The 19,809-nt window shown below is 42.7% G+C and overlaps 1 pseudogene; it reads left to right on the top strand.

Moving 5' to 3' along the window:
• The first annotated feature begins 724 nt into the window (after positions 1-724).
• Positions 725-19,809, top strand: part of LOC146806038 (mitotic spindle assembly checkpoint protein MAD1-like) — an 85,473-nt pseudogene continuing 66,388 nt past the window's right edge.

The raw sequence follows: 19,809 nt of genomic DNA, 5'->3' as shown, positions 1-19,809 counted from the left end.
CTGATAAATTCGCGTTAGGCCGTTCTCTTCAAGATGGCGTTCATTTGATCGGGAGCCACAGCTGACCAGACTTTACATCCATTTCTGTCAGTGCGCAGTACCTCCGGCCTAGTCTAGGGGTCGCTGCCGGGCTCTTTCGCTCCCTCCCTCTCACACACACACACACACACAATCCCCTTCTCTCAGACGAGCAGCAGCCTCCGCGGCCTCGCATATCCCGGGCTCTTTTTGTGTGTGTGAGTGTGTGCAGAGCGCCGGTGCGTCCTGTAAGCGGGCGCGAGCGGCCGGTGTGTGATCGAATGTGGTAAGTGTGCCCGTGGAGGTGGCTGCGGTGTCCGTGCAATACATACACACAGACACCTCCCCTGGATGTCTCCCGAAAGAACCGTCAGAAAAACCCCTTAAAAATCAAATAAACCGGGGAAAACACTGGATCTCTCTTGCCGAAGCTGGTGAGAGGCATGGAGTGGGGCGCGGGGCAGCCGGGTCCGTGTTTCCGTTGGCCCTGCTGAAGATCCCAGACCCCCCCAGTTCAGCCCGCCGACGGCCCTGCTATTACCCCCCTCTTTAAATCCCAACTTTTCTTTGAAAAGAGACCACTCTCCGGCCCCTTCAGTCCCGAAGACGACGATGGGGATTCTGGTTCCCTAACACGCAGAGAGGGGATTAAAAAAAAAAATAAAAAGGGGAAAAAATACATTTTGTTTTTAAAATCCCAAAAACGATGGCAAACTCGACGGGGAAACCTCAAGAGGACCAGCGGAGGAAAGGGCAAGCTTTCCTGGACGAGCGGAGGCAGTTCCACCACAGCAGAGGGTGAGAAGACCCATTTAGCCTTAAACCTATAAGACACGGGGGTGGTGGAGGGGTAGCTTTGCCAGGGGTCCGGTATCGCCGGCCTCGCTTCCACCACAGCAGAGGGTGAGAAGACCCATTTAGCCTTAAACCTATAAGACATGGGGGGTGGTGGAGGGGTAGCTTTGCCAGGGGTCCGGTATCGCCGGCCTCATCTGCCGGATCTCTCTAATGCTCTCTCTTTGTGCACAGGTCCCGGTTTCGAAAGCTGCCGGCTGTGGCGGGCAGGGAGCTGGACCTGCATGCTCTCTACACCCGGGTCATTACTCTGGGCGGCTTCTCTAAGGTGAGCGGGGGGCCGCGCCGGAAAACTTCATTCTCCTCCTGTCAAACACTTTTTGGATTTCCCTCGCTGCTGCTCTGGACTGCGTCCGGGTAGTGTGGGGGCAAATAAGGTCCTTTGCGGAGAAAGGCCTGAGGTGTCGCAGGGCCTGCCAATATCTCTCCATGTACTATTCAAAATTAGTCTAATTTGAGTTTACTGGCCTAGGCAATTGTCAATGTTTTCATACCATTTCATAAGTAGCTAGATATCTTGGGCAGTGTGTAGCAGTGAAGGCCTTCATATACAGCTATATCAGGTTAGAGACGACTTGGTAGCACAGGGATGACCTGTGTGTTCACAAGTACACAAATGTACAATCTATTCCGTACTCACGGGTGCTGTCATTACCTGCTTTTGTTACTATGAGTAATGTGTGGATGAGGGTGAAAGCTTGGCAGTTGCTTCAGTATTGTGCGTGAGAAATCCCCCTAATACCCAAACCCAGCCTGCTGTGTGGTTTCACTGGGTGGAAGAACATACTTTTTAGGTCGAGGGATCACCCGGTCTGCCGAAGGCAGAACCGGAAGTCCGGAGATCTTATGTTTCTTAGAGTGGCTATTTAGCCCGCCTCTCTTTTTGGCTCTCCTCCATTGGCTGGCTTCCTAAACGGAGGCCAGCCATTGGAGGAGAGAGCCGTCCCTCCAAATAGGCTCTGTCTTTTTCAGATTCGGGGGCGTGTTCCGTGCTGTTCTTACCACTTTTTAGCCACGCCCCTTTTGGGCGTGTTTTTCTCTCCTCCAGCCAATGGCAAGAGGAGAGAAAAGAAAAAAAAGCCCCCGAATCCGAAACCGCCGCTGCCTTTCTCCAAGGCATTTCTTCTTCGCCTCGGAGAAAGGCGGCGGTGTTCATGGTGTCCTCTCCCCCTGCTCTTGGCTCCCGTGTTGGCTGTTACAAACACGCATTCGTAGGAGACTGGCATGCGTGGATGTTTGAAGGTGGGGTGTAATCCACCAGTCCCCCACTAAGGCAGACTTTTATAAGCAGGAACGTAACATGTAATTGAGTGTACCCAGACCTACCAGCCTTTTACGGATAGCAATACATATTTTATTGAAGTGTGTGTATTTTTGCTCCAAATGCGGTCACTTTCACTTTCGCGTGCTGTGCTTGTTTACATTTCTGTTGCTTTGCTCCCACCCCCACCCACTGTCCGTGTTCACAAAGCTCCCACCCCCCCTCCCGTTGGATGGAAGCTGCAGGCTAGTTGGGGGCTAAATGAGTGATTGGTGCACACGCGGGGGCAGGGGATCGTCTGCCGAGCTTGGAGCAGAAAGGCTGAGGCATTTGTAAAAGGCATTTCAATGTGATACATGTGCTTCGGTAAGGTAGATGGTTTAAGAGTGTGGTTATGGCGTTGGGGGTGGGGCGAGTTGCACTCGAGTTCATTAAAGTATATTATATTGGAATCGATGAGCCACACACTCTCGCTCTATCTCACTACCTTACTCTTTCTATCTCACTAACTCACTTTCACTCTCTCTTTCACTACCTCTCTCTCTATCTCACTACATCACAACATCACTCTATGCTTATATATCACTACCTCACAACATCCCTCTCCCTCACTACCTCACTCTTTCCCTACCTCACTCTATCTCACTACCTCACTCTCTATCTACCTCACTCTCTATCTCACTACCTCACTCTCTATCTACCTCACTCTCTCTCACTACCTCACTCTCTATTTCAATACCTCACTCTCTCTCTCTATCTCACTACCTCACTCTCTCTCTGCTAATGCAATAGGTATCACATATGCAAATAAAAAGCTAATGCCAATAGAAATGACAATGGCATTTATTTAGGGATACAAAAATAATAAAAAAATAATGAGCAATACCAATAGCTCTACCTATAATATTGCCGAGACCATTGCCTTGTAAATGCTTGTTAGCAGAGGTTCCTCTTGACCACAGAATGGGTCCAAGCCTTTTCAGTCTCAATCCATATCTGTTTCACACCAACGTTCAGGGGTTTCAGCTCTCATAGTTATAACCCTTAATGTCTTTGAAGTTTGCATGTGCTCAGGGGTCCCTGACCCCTCCCTTAATCAGTTCTGGGTGTCTCCCTCCCATTGTCACCTCTCTCCCTTTGATACTGGGGGTCTGGATCCTTAAACACTCAGCAGGAGATGGGTCAATTGGTTTATAGCACCAGCCCAGGCCTTTTCACCTCCCAGGCTTCTCCTCCCCCTACTCTCCAGATGCAGGGCAGCCTGGTGCCATCTCAACACCTCCCTGGGTCAAGACCTCTCCCAGCTCCTCTCACCTTTCAATTCCAGACAGACAATCCACATTTCAGAAACATACAGAAATGCACAGAGCACAAAACTCAGCCACTTTCTAAAAGAGTGGTTTACAAACACACACTGACAAAACCACCTTTACAGAAAGATGCATTATGACACTGTGAGTTCACACATACCAAACTTCACCTCTCCATTACAAACTGACAGGAAACTAGGCTACCAAACACAACACCCAGCCTCCCCCATTCTGTACTATGGGCAGAATGACCTTTCAGCAGAGAAAAACGAAATGGAGAGTTTTTCACTGCCAGAACATAACACACTCCTCAGTTTATGTTCTGCCTTTTACCTACACTGCACCCTGCCCAGGGGTTGCCTGTGACCTACCACAGGGGTGCCACATGTGTATGTAAAAGGGAAAGTCAGGCCTGACAAGTGGTTGCACTTGTCAGGACAACATGCTCACTTGGTATTCTGCGCGCAGGCCCTACACTGAAGGCCTGAGTTCCCTTCTCTGCGCACCCTTGCATTACTAGCCCTTGCACACACAGTGCACATCACTAGGGATCTTCACTAGTAAGGCAAACATACCAATCATGGTCAACCAATCACCATACATTTTACATAGGGAACTCCTGTACTTTGACACTGATCAGCAGTGGCAGAGTAGCCAAAGCATTTAAATGCAAAGGTGGTAGAGGCAAAAAGTCATGGGTAATCACTCCAAGATATGCGAGGTCTAACACTTGGTATTTACGGATATTACCTTCAATGAATGCATGGTGTAAGTTTTGTCAATGGTCATGATTTGGTTGGTGATGCGAGAGTTGGAGTAAAAAGTATACTATGACTTACATAATGAGTTGGAACAAAGGACCACATGATTAATACTAGGGTACGAGGAAGTTGGACGGAGTACACAGTAATATTAAAAGTAAAGTAGGGAAATAAACAATTCTCTCAGTTGTTGGGAGCGGAGTCCCATAAGGCAAGATTCGTACAGGACTGTGGGGAAACCGCACAATGGTTACGCCCTGCTATTTCAACTAAGCATAGAGTCATGTGGGCCAATAGTGATTGGTGGACATATTTCTAAATCCAATATGTATGGAGTCAGTGAGCGATGATGGGATAAAAGGAGGTGTCGCACAGCCTCATGGCAATAAAGACATGGAAGATTACAACACAAGTTGCAAAAAGTAACCAACATAGCAGTGATCTATTAGTATACTACAGGCAATAACAATCAAGCAACTAAAGATCAGACATTAAAAAAAGGATGAAGCAAAGAGTGAGTTGACAAGTCAACTTAACGATGCATACACACAACCTTATCAAAAACACCTGTTAACTTTCAGGGCAGTGCGACGCATATAACGGAGAGCCCTGGAGTCAGTGGGGCACGCCTAGAGAACAGCATAGATAGCATAAGAAGACCTTAGAACGATTACAATTGAATAAGGAGTTGAGTGCAGCAACAGGTCCAGATCATGTTGGAGGCAACAGAGAGGACCCAGGATAGCATCATTATCCTCCATGCTTGCTTCAAAGGTGCTTTCAAAGAAGGAGTTCAGCTCTAAAGATCATCAATCGCAAAGTCTCCTATTTACTGAAATATTGGTACCTGAAGCTGCCAGCCACTGTAATCGAAGGGATGGCGGGAATGTGAATCTACTACTATTTTGTGGATCCCAGGAATGTGGTCTACCAGTGCAGAAATTCCCAAAACTCATCATTTTATACCACATATATGGCAGTTGATATGCCTTCCCACAGTGAGATTGTCCTTTCTAAGCCGTTTGCAAAAGAAGGGATTTTCAAAGGAGCTGGCAAGCAGCTTCACAAAACTGGTGTGCATTTTTGGCTCATTCTGTGACCATGTGCTGCCGTTCAAGAGCTGGATGCAATTATCCCCCCAAACCTGTCATACTGGCATGGACTTATTTGTAGACCTGTTATAGAATTAAATATTGTTCTTCCATTTCACGCTTGCAGATGTCCCAGCTTTCAGGAAGTTTCCTTCTTTGTTTTATGACCTAGTGCAACCATGTATGAGTACGAGTCCTCTCCTAAGATGTTTTACTTTCAGTTTCCATACATCTTGATAATTCAGGGGAACCTAGAAAAACTACCTGGATGAAGAAAAACAGAAGTATTGCTGGCCTAGCCAGAGGCCTCAGGGAAATTTGTGTAAGGGTAGTAAATGACACAGCCCCCTTCTTGAACACAGAAACACCCGGCTCTAAAAAGTCACCTTTGAGTTGGGATTAGGACTTCTCTGAAGTTATAAAAAACATACATGTTGTTGAAGTAAAATAAACATCGGTAGATGGGATAAAAGACAATTCTGATCATGTGCCATCAACATAATGTCATAATAAATAAACCCTTTAGGTTTTGTGGTCAGCAACCACATGTTGAGATAATTTTGTGAAGCACCATGGTGCAGAATAAATGCTGAGTGGAAGCGACGTGAATAGATGACTACGACAATTGTATTTTCTGTGTGCTTGGTAGATTGCATCAGGTGGAGTCTGGCCACATCCCTCAAGGGGTAAGTTGCTTCTATCTTGAATTTGTGGAATAAACAAAGCAGTTGGAGTTTCTGAGATCTATTAGTGGTTTTAACTTATTGTTTTTGTGTAGGATGTTTCCTAAAAATCTATTTGGATGACAACACTATTTTGTGGCTTCCTCCAAAAGAAGATATGAAAACGTAAAGTGTATTTTATAATATCTTTCTACCCTACTCCTCTACAAACCCAACTCGCCAATATTTAAAAAACTGTCAAACAACTGCTAAAAAGGGTTATTGATATCAATACCATATTAACTTAGAACACAGAAACTGATAAAGCAGTAAGGATAATACAAAATTCATATTATATACAACTATATTTTTTTAAATTACATTCAACACTTAAAAACACAATATCCTTATTTGTAATATTCTGTACCATGATATTCTTGTCACCACAATATTTTTTTAGGATATTTATGTTGGACAATGTTTCTGACACAATAATATCGTTGTGCACCCTTTTATGAGAGCCAGAGCTTTGGAGAAGACTTTAGGGGATGGGTCGAGCCCAAACAGAGGGATCTGGATTTACCAAAGTAAAACATCTACTGCAAATCTCAGACACTGCTTATGGTCTTTGTGGATTGGTACATGCAGTAAGTGATAACGCCGGATTCTTATCTTATCTCATCTTACCATTCCTAAGAATCCTCGGCCGACTGGACCTTTTTACCTGCTGTGAAGTGTAAAGGGGAGAAAACCAATTCATTCAAATGAAACCAATAGACCAATCAATTCCGACTCTGAAGAATCACTAACTCCAAATTAAGTTTTAGGAGATTTATTACAATGCCAAAATAACTGAACATACAAGCACCTCATGACGAGGTTAAGGAAATACATGGGCACTAATACAAAGTTCATCCTACGCAATAATATCATTCGATGAAGCATAAAAAGAATAAGAAACTCTAAAAATATTTAACAAACTATAACTGCTCCGAGATCTAAATCAGTCTTCATAGATACCTACAAGGAAATCGCTTAATCTATCCCTACTCTTTCACCAAGGTGAAATCCCTGCTTAGCATCTCCTTAGCAAAGTCAAGAAAAAGTGTGAGCTCGTAAAGACTTCCTAAGAATTACACTCACATTTAAAGTGTCAGTAGCTAAAGCTACAGATTCGTTCTAAGTCTCCTTCCTCAATATCGATCCTTTCCTTCGACCCTCTAACAGCTCTCTGCTCCATCTGCTCTCTCATCCCTCGGGGCACTGTCTCTAATACAAAATGCACAATATGGAGGACACGCCTCTGTAACACCTCCTCTGGCTAAGCACCTCTAGTAGGTAAATTTCCATCAAACTTGTACTTCGTCCAGCAACGGTTGATACGTCCTTGGGTCGCAGGCTTCTTCCAATTATCAGCATTCCAGGATGCACTGTTTAGCTCTCCTCCATACCTAACTCCTAAAACAAAAGGCATCTGTCTAACTAACGAGTATGGTGTCCTTGCACCTGCAATAGAAGCATGAGTACAGAAAATCCTTCCACGCACATGAAATTTGCTGACTACCTCCAAATGAGAGCTTTTCCAGGGAAAATATACTTCGGGTCTACACAATTCAGCTAACATAAGAAAACGAATAGGCCTTTCATAGCAAAACTTGAACATTCATTTAGGCCTCTACACATCAAGAATTACACGCATTAATAAATGTTGCATTATTAATCCTGCACTTCATCACTTTAAGGCATAATTAGTCACTTCTACATATGCAGACTTTAATGTGATGCACGTTTAAATCTAATGCGTTACATTGCACATAAGCTAATTCACTAAGCATTTGCAATGATCATCAAAAATTATATAATCACATTTTAAATGCCATCTTGCTTTCTCGAATGGCACAAACTAATTTTCTATCATTATAGTCACACATTTCATTATTACCTCTACAATTCTAATAATCAGTTTTAGCATAACCCGTGATTATATGCGGGTGCGGACTATTCGCGATTATGATGCACCCCTACAAATTTTCAGAACATCATGGCGCCCTATCATAAGCATTCTGTAAGTCTTTCTGTTAATAGGTCCCCTGAGCCAGCAAAGGAAGCACTTGCGGTAGACTGTTCTTTTTTAAATGCTCTTTTGTTAGGAAAACATACATATCACTAGTCTGCACTGAGCTGAGGATTTGTGTACGCTCTTTTTATTTTTTATTTTTAGGACTCTATCAAATATTAGGTACAGTTTGTAGAGTAAGAAAAATCGTATTGGTTATATACATACTTTTGTTTTGTAAGAAACTTCTGTTTCTCTTAAAATTCTATATTTTCTCTTATTCGCTTAGATTGCCGAAATATAATATTCCAAACCATAAAGATTGGCAAAACCAGAGACATCTCCAACCAAATATTGCTTAGTCACAGCTTGTGATATAAAACAATGGGTCCTTGCCCTTTCTCTGTTTGCCCCTGTGCACATCCTTCGGTTAGGGAGGACTCATCATTGTCTGAATCTTCTCAACTGACAGCTTCCCTACTGCTTCTCGAGGAGGGCCAATGCACCATCAGAAGAACTCAATTTAATTGAAGCATCACTTCTTTTACCTTCCATGAGCCATTGCACCATCTGAGAGGAAATGTTAAGAATCAACCTGAACCAGAGGGACTTTTGTAAGGGGGCCAATGACCAAACAACCAAGATAGTCTTACAGCCATCCCGTCTCTCCCTCTGCTGCACGCGGATACTGTTCTGGGGATCGAACGCCATGCTATCACCAACACGGTGAGAATTGCGCTGCCTCATCCACAGGCAGTTTCCAAGATGGCCCCATGCTTTGCTTTAGAGAAATATTTAAAATACACAAGTCCATGCATTGTGTTAAAGAAGAGAGATGCCCTGAAGGGAGGCACAAAAAGAAACAGAACATTATGAGTATGATGGTGGGCCTTAGAGCCATAGTGGAAAGAGAGGAAGGACCCTTTGCAAGGGTGATTGTTGGAGGTTCAGTGTCTTTGCACTGTAAATAAGGGGACAAGGTACACAATGGAGGGGTGATGTCCTTTCCTCTCCTGCTTGAGGCCCCTGATCAAGAAAGTCCAGTGTAGACGCAAAAGAGCCGAATCAATGCCCAATAACCGCTTTGTAAATTAGTTCCACTGAGTTTCATTGTAAGAAAATCTGTCTTATGAGAATATCGGGGAAACCTGATAAGGATGTACAATGTTGTATAAAAAATATGGGAGCGACCCCACTGCCCAAGAGACAGGTTACCACAAATGTGTGAAAATAGAGATTCTCTTGGGTAAGTTTCACCCCCTCAATCACAATTATACAGATTCAAACCAAATATTCACACAAACTTAGCTTAAGTTCCAGAATACCCAAATAGTTGGCCGCATATAACTCAAAGAAAAAAAGACTAAATCAGATTAAAATTAATCTTGTAATTTATTAACAAAAATATATCCACATATCTATAACCCTACAAGTGAGTTCAAAGGTACATATAGCATAAAATTCATAAACATACATTATAAAATTATCTATGATTAGAGAGCGAAGATGTGATGTGAAATCAATATATTCATCACAGAATGGTGTAATTCCCGTATAAATCAATGTATACGTATCACAGGTCTATTTTTTAAGCAATAGATCAACACATGAAACAGTTTCTGGAATTTAGACCAATTCTGAATTGCACAGGAGTCAACGCGTTTCGGTGGTAAATTCTTATTTGGATCCCACCTTCATCAGGACAAACTGTAAAAACTCTCCAATTTTTCTAAACAATTAAAACCCCCCAAGGTGTGTAGTACGCTCACAAGGACAGATACATAGAAATGTTCTGTTTCATATATACTCTCTTGATAGAGTGCCTTAATGTCCCTGTTCTTTCAAGCTTCAGAGTCCTCAATTATTGCACAAATTAGTTAGGATATGTGAGTCTCCTCTCACTTAAATCCGATTCAATAAATCAAAGGAACCCGCATGGATGTAGCTGAATTTCCAACGATCAACTTTGTTGAGGATTTCTTTTAAAATGCACCTCAATTATCGCACAATGTCATTAGAACATGTGGGTCTCAGCTCACTTAAATCCAATCCAGTGACTCAAAGGAACCCGCATGGGTATAGCTGAATTTTCAATGAACAGCTTAGTTTTTCTTATTGAAGATTTCTTTTAAAGTGCACCTTATTGACGCGGTGCGGTCTGATCCTTTGAAGTGCCATGCTGTCTCCCCGTATCTCTCGTTGCCGGGTGAGCGACCAGTCCTTTGAGTTGACATTGTGCGATAATTGAGGTGCATTTTAAAAGAAATCCTCAACAAAGTTGATCGTTGGAAATTCAGCTACATCCATGCGGGTTCCTTTGATTCATTGAATCGGATTTAAGTGAGCGGAGACTCACATATCCTAACTAATTTGTGCAATAATTGAGGACCCTGAAGCTTGAAAGAACAGGGACATTAAGGCACTCTATCAAGAGAGTATATATGAAACAGAACATTTCTATGTATCTGTCCTTGTGAGCGTACTACACCCCTTGGGGTTTTTTAATTGTTTAGAAAAATTGGAGAGTTTTTACAGTTTGTCCTGATGAAGGTGGGATCCAAATAAGAATTTACCACCGAAACGCGTCGACGCCTGTGCAATTCAGAATTGGTCTAAATTCCAGAAACTGTTTCATGTGTTGATCTATTGCTTAAAAAATAGACCTGTGATACGTATACATTGATTTATACGGGATTTACACCATTCTGTGATGAATATATTGATTTCACATCACATCTTCGCTCTCTAATCATAGATAATCTTATAATGTATGTTTATGAATTTTATGCTATATGTACCTTTGAACTCACTTGTAGGGTTATAGATATGTGGATATATTTTTGTTAATAAATTACAAGATTAATTTTAATCTGATTTAGTCTCTTTTTCTTTGAATTATATGCGGCCAACTATTTGGGTATTCTGGAACTTAAGCTAAGTTTGTGTGAATATTTGGTTTGAATCTGTATAATTGTGATTGAGGGGGTGAAACTTACCCAAGAGAATCTCTATTTTCACACAAGGATGTACAATGGCCATCTCTGCAGTCGATCTTCCATGGCGATATGGAAACCACCAGAGTAGGTGTTTACTTTCCACTGATTACTTTGGGACCTTGGAAAATCATCATATCATACCAACGTTCCTTTTGTCTAACTCTTGTTAAAAAACACAATTTATAGCACACTACAGTGAACAAATATACTTATTTTGCAGTGTTCTTAACCATGTCTACTCCAAACTCCTCAGAGATTTGAAAGTGACCAAAATGCTCCACATAATTACAAATGAATGAAGACATTATAGATACGTTCTGTTGCATTTGTCGCTATTTTCTTACAGAAAAAATGCATCCTCGGATCAATCTTAAATGCAAGGCTGCATTTTGCACACTAATTGCGGGTCTATGTTACTCGCGTAAATCAGGTTAATCTTGCGTACTTTCGCTGTAATTTTCCATAATTCTGTGAAAGGAAATTATGAGAGTTACGCCCATGCCGAGTCACAAGACATTTCCCCTCTTTACATGTGACAAATAAAATCGTATCTCACACCCACAAGCATAACACCACAATAGGGCCAACCACCCAAGACCAGGCACCACAGTATTCGATGACACAAACCCAACACGGGCAACTCATGCAGGCTCAGACGTTCACCAATCAAATAAACCAACCACCAATGAAGCAATCTAACACAAAGTGCACAAAGATTGTAATACAATGGCACACAAGTAGTTAACTGTACCCTACACGCTGATGACTCCTCAAGATGAGCCCTCGGGCTCATAAACAAGGCTGAAGAATGCTGACCCATCAATATGATGGAGCTAAGCTTTAACCTCTCAATGCATTTGAAAAGCAGCCTCCACATCCATGCCCCTGAGCATCTATTAATTGTATCTTCCAGGTAAAACTTTCTGCCTTGCAATTTCCTTCACTGTGTAATATTTCCCAGAAAAAGTGCCTTTCATGCAATTGAGTTCGGTTATTTGAATTAAAAATGCCCCTGGTGGAGACCCCTGTGACAAATACTTCTTCTCCAGCATGGGAGGGCATACTTTGAAAAACCTTGTGTGCTGGGAAAAACATATTTCTGCTGGATTTATCACCTCACGTGCCAGAGGATAGCTCTGCGAGATGGTTTCAAAGTTTCAGGTTATTTCACCCTTGACAAATAAACTGCCAAATAAAATCTAGGATGGATGGCTAATAAAAATATACTATTGTGCTGTTGAGCACATGAATGTAAATATTTATTCGGTGAAGTTAGACATATGGAATAGCAGTTAAGGAGTGAATTATATCAGTCTTCCGCGCATAATGCGTGTGAGGCAACGCACAGAAATATGTACTTTTATATTGTCTTCAATTCACATAGCGTCCTTTTCAAAGGAATGGGAAAGGTATTTCTTATTGCATCTTTCCACTAAGTGGGAGCGTGAAGGACCAAACATAGGGGGAAGAAACATTAATACATATCATATTTACACAACAAGGTTTTCCACCAGGTGCCACTATATAAATTATTTATTTTGAATACCCACTTCATTGATGACTAACCAGGTTCCATATATCAGGAATAAAATTATCATAGAATGAAAAGCAAAGTAGAACAGAACATCTCACTTTAAGGCTGTGTCAGGACTGCGGTCCACTGTTTGTCTGCCAAGTTTCCTGTCATACGACTAAAAACTGAGAGAACATGAATCCCCTTTTAATTGGTGTCGACATGTTTCAGCTCAACTGTATGCCAGTAGGGTCAGCACATTCTCAAAGGTGACATATTTTACTTGAAGACAACATACTTACCATGCTTGCATAGAAATATAAAAATAATGCACTGTTTAAGCTATATACAGATTAGTGGGAAATTTGTACTATTATCTATTGTCGCAATCCACTTCGAGCCACATAGTCTAGTTTTTCAGCTAAATTTAAAATGTCATGAGCCACGTTGCTGGAACCACCGCTTTTTTGTCAGTATGTTAGCATCTTCATTGTGTTGAGCATCCAAAGTTGGAGCATTTTGTTTATAAATAATTTGTATTTGATCAGGATCTGAAAGAGAATATTCAAACATACAATCATGAATAAACAAGCATTGGCATAGCCAATAGGTCTCGCCTTTGGGACCTTATATGTGTTTAGCCATGCATCAGTTGCATAACTAAATACTTATAAGGTCTCAAAAGCGAGACCTATTGGCTATGCCAAGCGGCCGTGCGGCCGCGAAAGTGAAAGTAATCGCGGTAAAGCGCTGCGCTCGCGCCCGCGCACATGCACTGTAGCTCTAGGCTGGCCTGGTAGCACTTTTTGGAGCCCTCTCAATAAGTCTAGCCAGACCAGCGAATGCGCTGGGTCCGGCGAGACCTAAAAAGGAGATGGAAAAAAAGAGAGCTAAAAAAGAAAGAGAGGAAAGGGAAGAAGGAGAAACAGAATAGAGACATTATAACCAAACATTAAATCCATAATAATTTAAGCATTGCTCACTTCCAGCTTCATATTTATTGCCACATGTTCCTGAGACGGGTTGGGCGAACAAAGACTTGAGGCAACCAAAAGAAAATCTCTAACATCGAGAGAAAGATGCCCAAATCTGATTTATACACCTGGCCTCGATTCTCCCCCTAAACCGAAGAATTGCCACCTCCGACTCAGAGACCTGGCCAAGTATTGCCCACCATTGATAGAGCGTAGGGGGTACTGACACTGTTCTTTTCCTAGCAGTACATAAGCGAGCTATAATTATTGCAATAAATATGGCTGTGTAAATATATTGACCAGCATCTACTTTCCAGCCCAGGATAAAGTCTTTCACAGAAACTGTAGATCAACTTGTAAATGCTGAGCCATATCACTCCAATATTGCTTTCAATTTGAGCACGTGGTGAACATGTGAACATGTGAACTACATCTGCTGCATGCAGCCATCAGCTTGGACAGCTGATCATGTTACCAGACTTTTTAATATCCCATGTATCTCTCTTCTTACACAGGGTTCTAAATTGTTGCAACTTTACTAAGGCCGTTGAAGAGTAGACTATTTCAAAGGAACCCTTAATATCCGACGTCTGAACAGGGAGACCAATCATAAGGCTCCATTTTCTCACCAGACTACTTTAATTGTCCTCTCTATGTTGAGTCATTATACAGTAGAGTCTCCACATAGTTAATTTATTTTCACCAGATTAGATCTACGATAACAACTCTGAATCATCACTGAAGGTTTTACTGGGGGTATCCTGTTGAAAATAATCCTGAACATGCAAATATTTTATGAGGAAGACCATATTCTAGTTGTAGGATAGCAAAAGTATCGGAGCTCATCTCACGACCCAATGGCGTGCATGGTCCTGGCTGGACACAGCTCTTCGGTCTTTAAGATATCGCGTGGAACTCAGCTGGGGTGCCTATTATCTCCTCCTTTTTTCGCACTTTATCTGCAACCTATCTGTGGCATTTAGATAAGCATTTGAGGATAGCACCGGCATTTCTGAGTGGAAGGGCAGTTAATATTAGTGCTTATGCGGATGACATAGCAGTGTTCTCCTTGAAACCAATTCAACAAACGGCCAATGAGGCTGGGAGATTTAGGGCTTTTTCAGCATATCCCCTTAATTTGCAAAAATCCCAAACAATTCCTAATTATGTACATTTTGTGAAGGAACCAACTTTAGTTCAATTGGCCACCTAACTAGAGTTAAGACTGTCTCTTCCATTAATCGCATAATAGAATTAAACTATGAGCAACTGCAGCGTCAGTCTATAACTAAAATGCGCTTATGGCATTGGCAACCAATCTGCATTATCGCCCATTGCAACATTGTTAAAATGAATAGTCTTCCTAAATTCCTTTATCTTTTTCGTGCTGTCCCTCTGCGAGTACCGAATTCATTCTTCAGAAGGCTTGAAAAAACAGTTGGTAGTTTCTTATGGAGATTTTATCGGGCCAGGCGAGCTATCCGACTCTTCAAATTTCCTCCTAATCGATGGGGTGGTCACTCATTGATTTTAAGATCTATATCTGGGCTGCCTTTGGATCTCGTATTTGGTGCCTCCTCACAGATTGCCAGCCGGATCATAATACGTTTGTGTTTTAAATCGTGGCTGGGGCCGAGTGGCAGTTTCTATTGTACAGACAATCTGACTCTAATTATTTCAAGTGGGTATGTTTAAAGCTAATCACTGACAGTTGTAAACTATAGGAAGATATTTGTTCAGCTTTCCAAATCCTATCCTTACGCTTTAATACACCTCTTTGATGGAACCCATCTTTACCTCACATTTTTCCAGATACTGTTGTCAGATCTAGGTATTTCGGCAGCGGCGGCTCATCCTTTATGGCAGAGGAACGTCACCCCCAACAACAGCTGCAAAAATGTAAAAATAAAATGATAATAAACCAGGTTTATTATCATTTTATTTTTCTCTCCCAAGTGAGTTTTGGGGGCGGGGCCATCGCAGGGGCAGTCACGGAGGGGGAGTGGTGGGCACTGTTGTCAGTGCGCATGTGGGTTTGGCCAGCCGTCTAAGGATGGCAAAACCGACATGCGCACTGAAGCGGTCTCCAACCTGAGCTGCTTTGCCGGGTTGGAGACTGCAGGTACAGGGTCTCTAGGAATGCAAATCAAGGGTGCTCAGGCAATTCTGATGCTGCTGTCGTGCAGCATGAGAGCATTGTCAGGATTGGCTGCAGGGGATTCTGGGGGCCTGCGCTGGTGAGGAGCAGAAGAGAGGTGATGCGACAGGTAAGTTACTTTTTATTTGTTTTTTGTTGTTTTATTGTCGTCGTTTGTTTACCACTCCCCCCGCTTCGCCACTGAGCTGGACACCAGCCGCTGTTGTATTCCTGCAGAGTCAAAATGATTGGGCAGCTATTTAACCGTCAGGTTGTAATGAATAAAATGAATAACTCAGGTTGCTGCTATCTGGCATCTCATGGCTTTTTGATGGGACGTCTGGTACGTGGGTTTCCAAGAGCCGCAGAACACTGTTTTGCTGCTTAAATGGCTTGTGAAAGAAATCCTTCAGCTGTGATTAAAAAAAGCATTTGATCAAAGGATAGCTTCTTGAAGTCACATTTCTCCTGTACCACATCCTCTTTCCACCTTCTAGTCCCTCTAGTCCCTCTGAGAGCAGATACCGGGGTGCCAAATCTCAGGGCTGTGGACTTCAGGCTCTCAAAAACCATATCAAATAGAAATATGCCCTGCATTTCAAGCCTCAGAGTTCAGAAATGTTTCACACAGTATCCTGAAATATAAATCAAGGAAATCCTAGAATTCAGGGCTATGTTGAGACATTTGCAATACTTGTAAAATCTGATTCCATTTTTTCATAGGATTGGAGGTTGAGATGTTCTCTGTGGCCACAGACAATAAACAGGAGCAATGGTTGCCCTTTGTTACGTGTACTTTGAAATACTGTGAGCGACATCTAGTCTTATAATGTCTAAAAAAGGTTTTATAAAGTCATAGTTTGTTACATATTACACATGTGCTGTATGTAATCTTAAATCCGAAATGACCTGTGCATGACGAAAAGATACTTTTGGATATCTCCTGGTCGTATCAGAGAGTCTACTACCCAACTCTAACTTTTCCACTAACCAGTGAACTTTGTTCAAGAAGCCCTACTTTCAATTTAGGGTTCCTATTTCTTACCTGACACATCGCCTAATCACTTTGTCAGTGTTTGGAATGACATTTGGGCATATTATCAAGCACGGCGTTAAAATTATCGCCGCTTTAGACGCAGAAATCTGCCGCTAAAGTGGCGATAATGGGCTTGATAATATGCCGCAGAGAATTCCAGTAGAAGCCCATGTTGACACCAGGGGCTTCTATGGGAATTCTCAAGGGCATCTTATCAAGCCCTTTATCGCCGCATTAGTGGCAGTTTTCTACCGCTAAAGCGGCGATAATTTTAACACCGTTTCTTGATAATATGCCCCTCTGTTTTTATCTTAGATGCAGACAATTTCCTTCATCCCTCTCACTTCCTCATCTTTTCATCCTTGCTTCTGGTTGGGGCTACACCTTCACTGGACCTTTTACTTGCACTTGACTCCAGCATCACAGTGGCCATTTGACACTCTTCCCCGCACTCACCTATTGGCCCTAAAGTGAGAATGGTTTGCCCTTTTTTTCCTGCGAGAACGTTTTTAACTTCTGCATCAAAAGTGTTTATATTTCTTCGATTATTTTACATGTTTTAAGTGCAAGATTTACTTTCGTGTTTGATGCCCCAAGGGCCTATAGTAGAAATGTGGTAAGTATGTAAATTAGATTGGACATTTCAAAGTCTGACATTCTAAACCCTTTTTTAAGGCATTTGTGCCTGATTGCTGCTCGCATTCCATTGAGTGAATAAAAGTGTGGGTAGTTTATAATCAAAAGTGAATGAACCACGTGTCTTGAACAAGCCAGGGTCTATAGGTGTGGTACAAAGTATGGGTAACAATAACTCCTAGAGAACTATTGCTTTTTCTGTTGTTAATCACCTATTTTCCCCAATAAGGAATACAGGGTAGGCCTTTTCACTGTCTGACCACAGAAGGAAAATCTTCAAAACCCACCAACGTAGGCCACTTGACATGGCCTCAGAAAATGTATAGCCTACTTCCACCAAAAGATGCAAGTGAGATATGAAGCATCCACCTGTGTCTTTTTCAACTCATGCTACTTAAGGAGAACCATGTCTGCAATGGCTTGATGCATCCTGAGATTTCAGGCAGACGTTCCCTATCACACCCGGTTGGGGTTCCGCGGGTGGTAGATGCAGGTTTGTGCTCAGGTAAGCCAACATGGTAGGCGCCACCCTTGTGTAGATGTATCTTTAGTCCCTTTAGCTCTGAATTTGGTCAAACACTTCCATCTAGAATACACTTTTTTGGATTGGTCCAAGGCTGCAATGCACCTGGTCGCTCCTTTTGAGTAATGGCATAGACCACAAAAACAAAACACCACCACAGCAATTACCAATGCTTATAATGAAGTCAAGCCTTTCTAATGTTATTATTATTACTGTGTCCTATAAAGTGCTAGGCTACCCCAAGGGGTTTCCAGGCGCTAGAACCAGGTAGAGTGAGTGCAGCCCCTAATCTAACACAGCCACGACTTCAATCCCTCGCAAAATACCATGCGAGAACAACAGTTTCATAGAGATTCTGGTAGGTCGTTCCAAAGCTATGGACCAAGATATGAAAATGACCGGCCCCCTCCATGCGTGCTCCACGAGTTCTTGGCACTTTGTGGAGGGACTGGTTAGTAGGCTGATAAGGTACCACCAGATCCTGAATGTATAGTGGATAGTGCCTCCCCCTGTTACCCCACCCCTGCCCCACCCTAATCTAGCCCCTTAGGTACAAAAAAAATTATAATAACAGAGTTTTATCATTTTATTTTTTCATTTTTTCACTGCTCTGAAAGCAGTGGGGCAACGCTCCTCGCCTTAGCGGAGGAGCCGCCCCAGCCAAGCAGGTGTGTGTGGCACTGACCTCCTGCCTTCCAAGATAAATGCTCCTCTCTCGTTATTAAGGATTTAGATGCGGACAGGGAGGCAATGGATTTATTTTTGAAAAGCAGCTTTGTGGCGACCAGAAACTAATACCGAGAGGTACCGCTGTTACCACAGCCATATGCGAAATTGTAGAAGCATTACCCAGCACCCCTTTAACTTCCCTCATTTTCGCTGGGAAAAGTGACCGTCACACCACCTGAAAGTTTACAACATTTCCTACTGCTAAAGCTACCAGATTGCACATGCACACGTGGCCAAAACTGTGTCCGACAGCTATTCTCAGTCTTCACCAAATTATCCTGTAAATATGATGGCCATGCACAGGAAAAAAATACTTTAAAAGCCCGCCAAAAATGTATATATTTACTTATTGAGAGTTTTATACAGCGAGAACATGACCCAGAGGAAAGGTCGGATTAAGTCAGAAAATAGGTCAGGCACCAAAATAAAAGTGACTCCAATTAGTGAGTGAGATACCTAAAAATGATGGCCCCTGTTTGCAAATTAGGGCAGTTTTGAGCTTGTAAAAACTGCATGGTATGGAAGACTGCACGGATTGCTACATGCAGTGTGTATTTTAACAGTAGAAACCGGCTGATCAGACTATCAAACAGGCCCCCAAACAGCCAAAACACAGGCCCGCACACAGACCTGTCAGAACACCAGACCCTCGGGCACTAAAGGTCAGCCCGAGCCTGTCCAAAGAGGAGAAAGCATGCAAACCTCAACAGACAACGAGGTACCAAGTATCTGAACTTAAAAAAGGTAAATGAACAACATGGTAGGCCTATTTAGCATTGTTCCCAGTGGGCTAGGGTATGTTGGCTTGGGCACTGGTCAAAGATTTCCAACGACTGGACCAGATGATGCTCTGTTATCAGAAACCCCATGGCACCTCACCTCTGGAAGAGGTTAAGGACCATGGCTGTGGTGGGCGGTAGAACTGCAGATTTACCATGGTTCTCCCGTTCCGCCAAATTCTAAAGGATGCTGTATGCCAACTTGCCAATCTCTCTCATTGATGTGTCAGCAAAGGTTTTAATGTTTATATGCAACCTCTAGCAAATATAGTTCAGCCCTTTGGTGTGCGTATCGTCACCTACGCAGACGACACCCAACTGGTGGTCTCTTTGGACCACTCGGAGGGGTCATCTAACACCCTGGGTCTGTGTCTAGAGGCTGTTGCTGAGTGGATGCATGCGTCTTGTCTTAAACTTAACGGGGAGAAGACGGAGATCATGTTATTAGGTAATTCCTTACCGAACACTTTGG

This window comes from Triturus cristatus, chromosome 8, assembly GCF_964204655.1.
Source record: "Triturus cristatus chromosome 8, aTriCri1.1, whole genome shotgun sequence".
Taxonomy (NCBI): Eukaryota; Metazoa; Chordata; class Amphibia; order Caudata; family Salamandridae; genus Triturus; species Triturus cristatus.
Note: the sequence above shows the minus strand (reverse complement) of the source record. Positions and strands in the feature narration are given on the sequence as shown.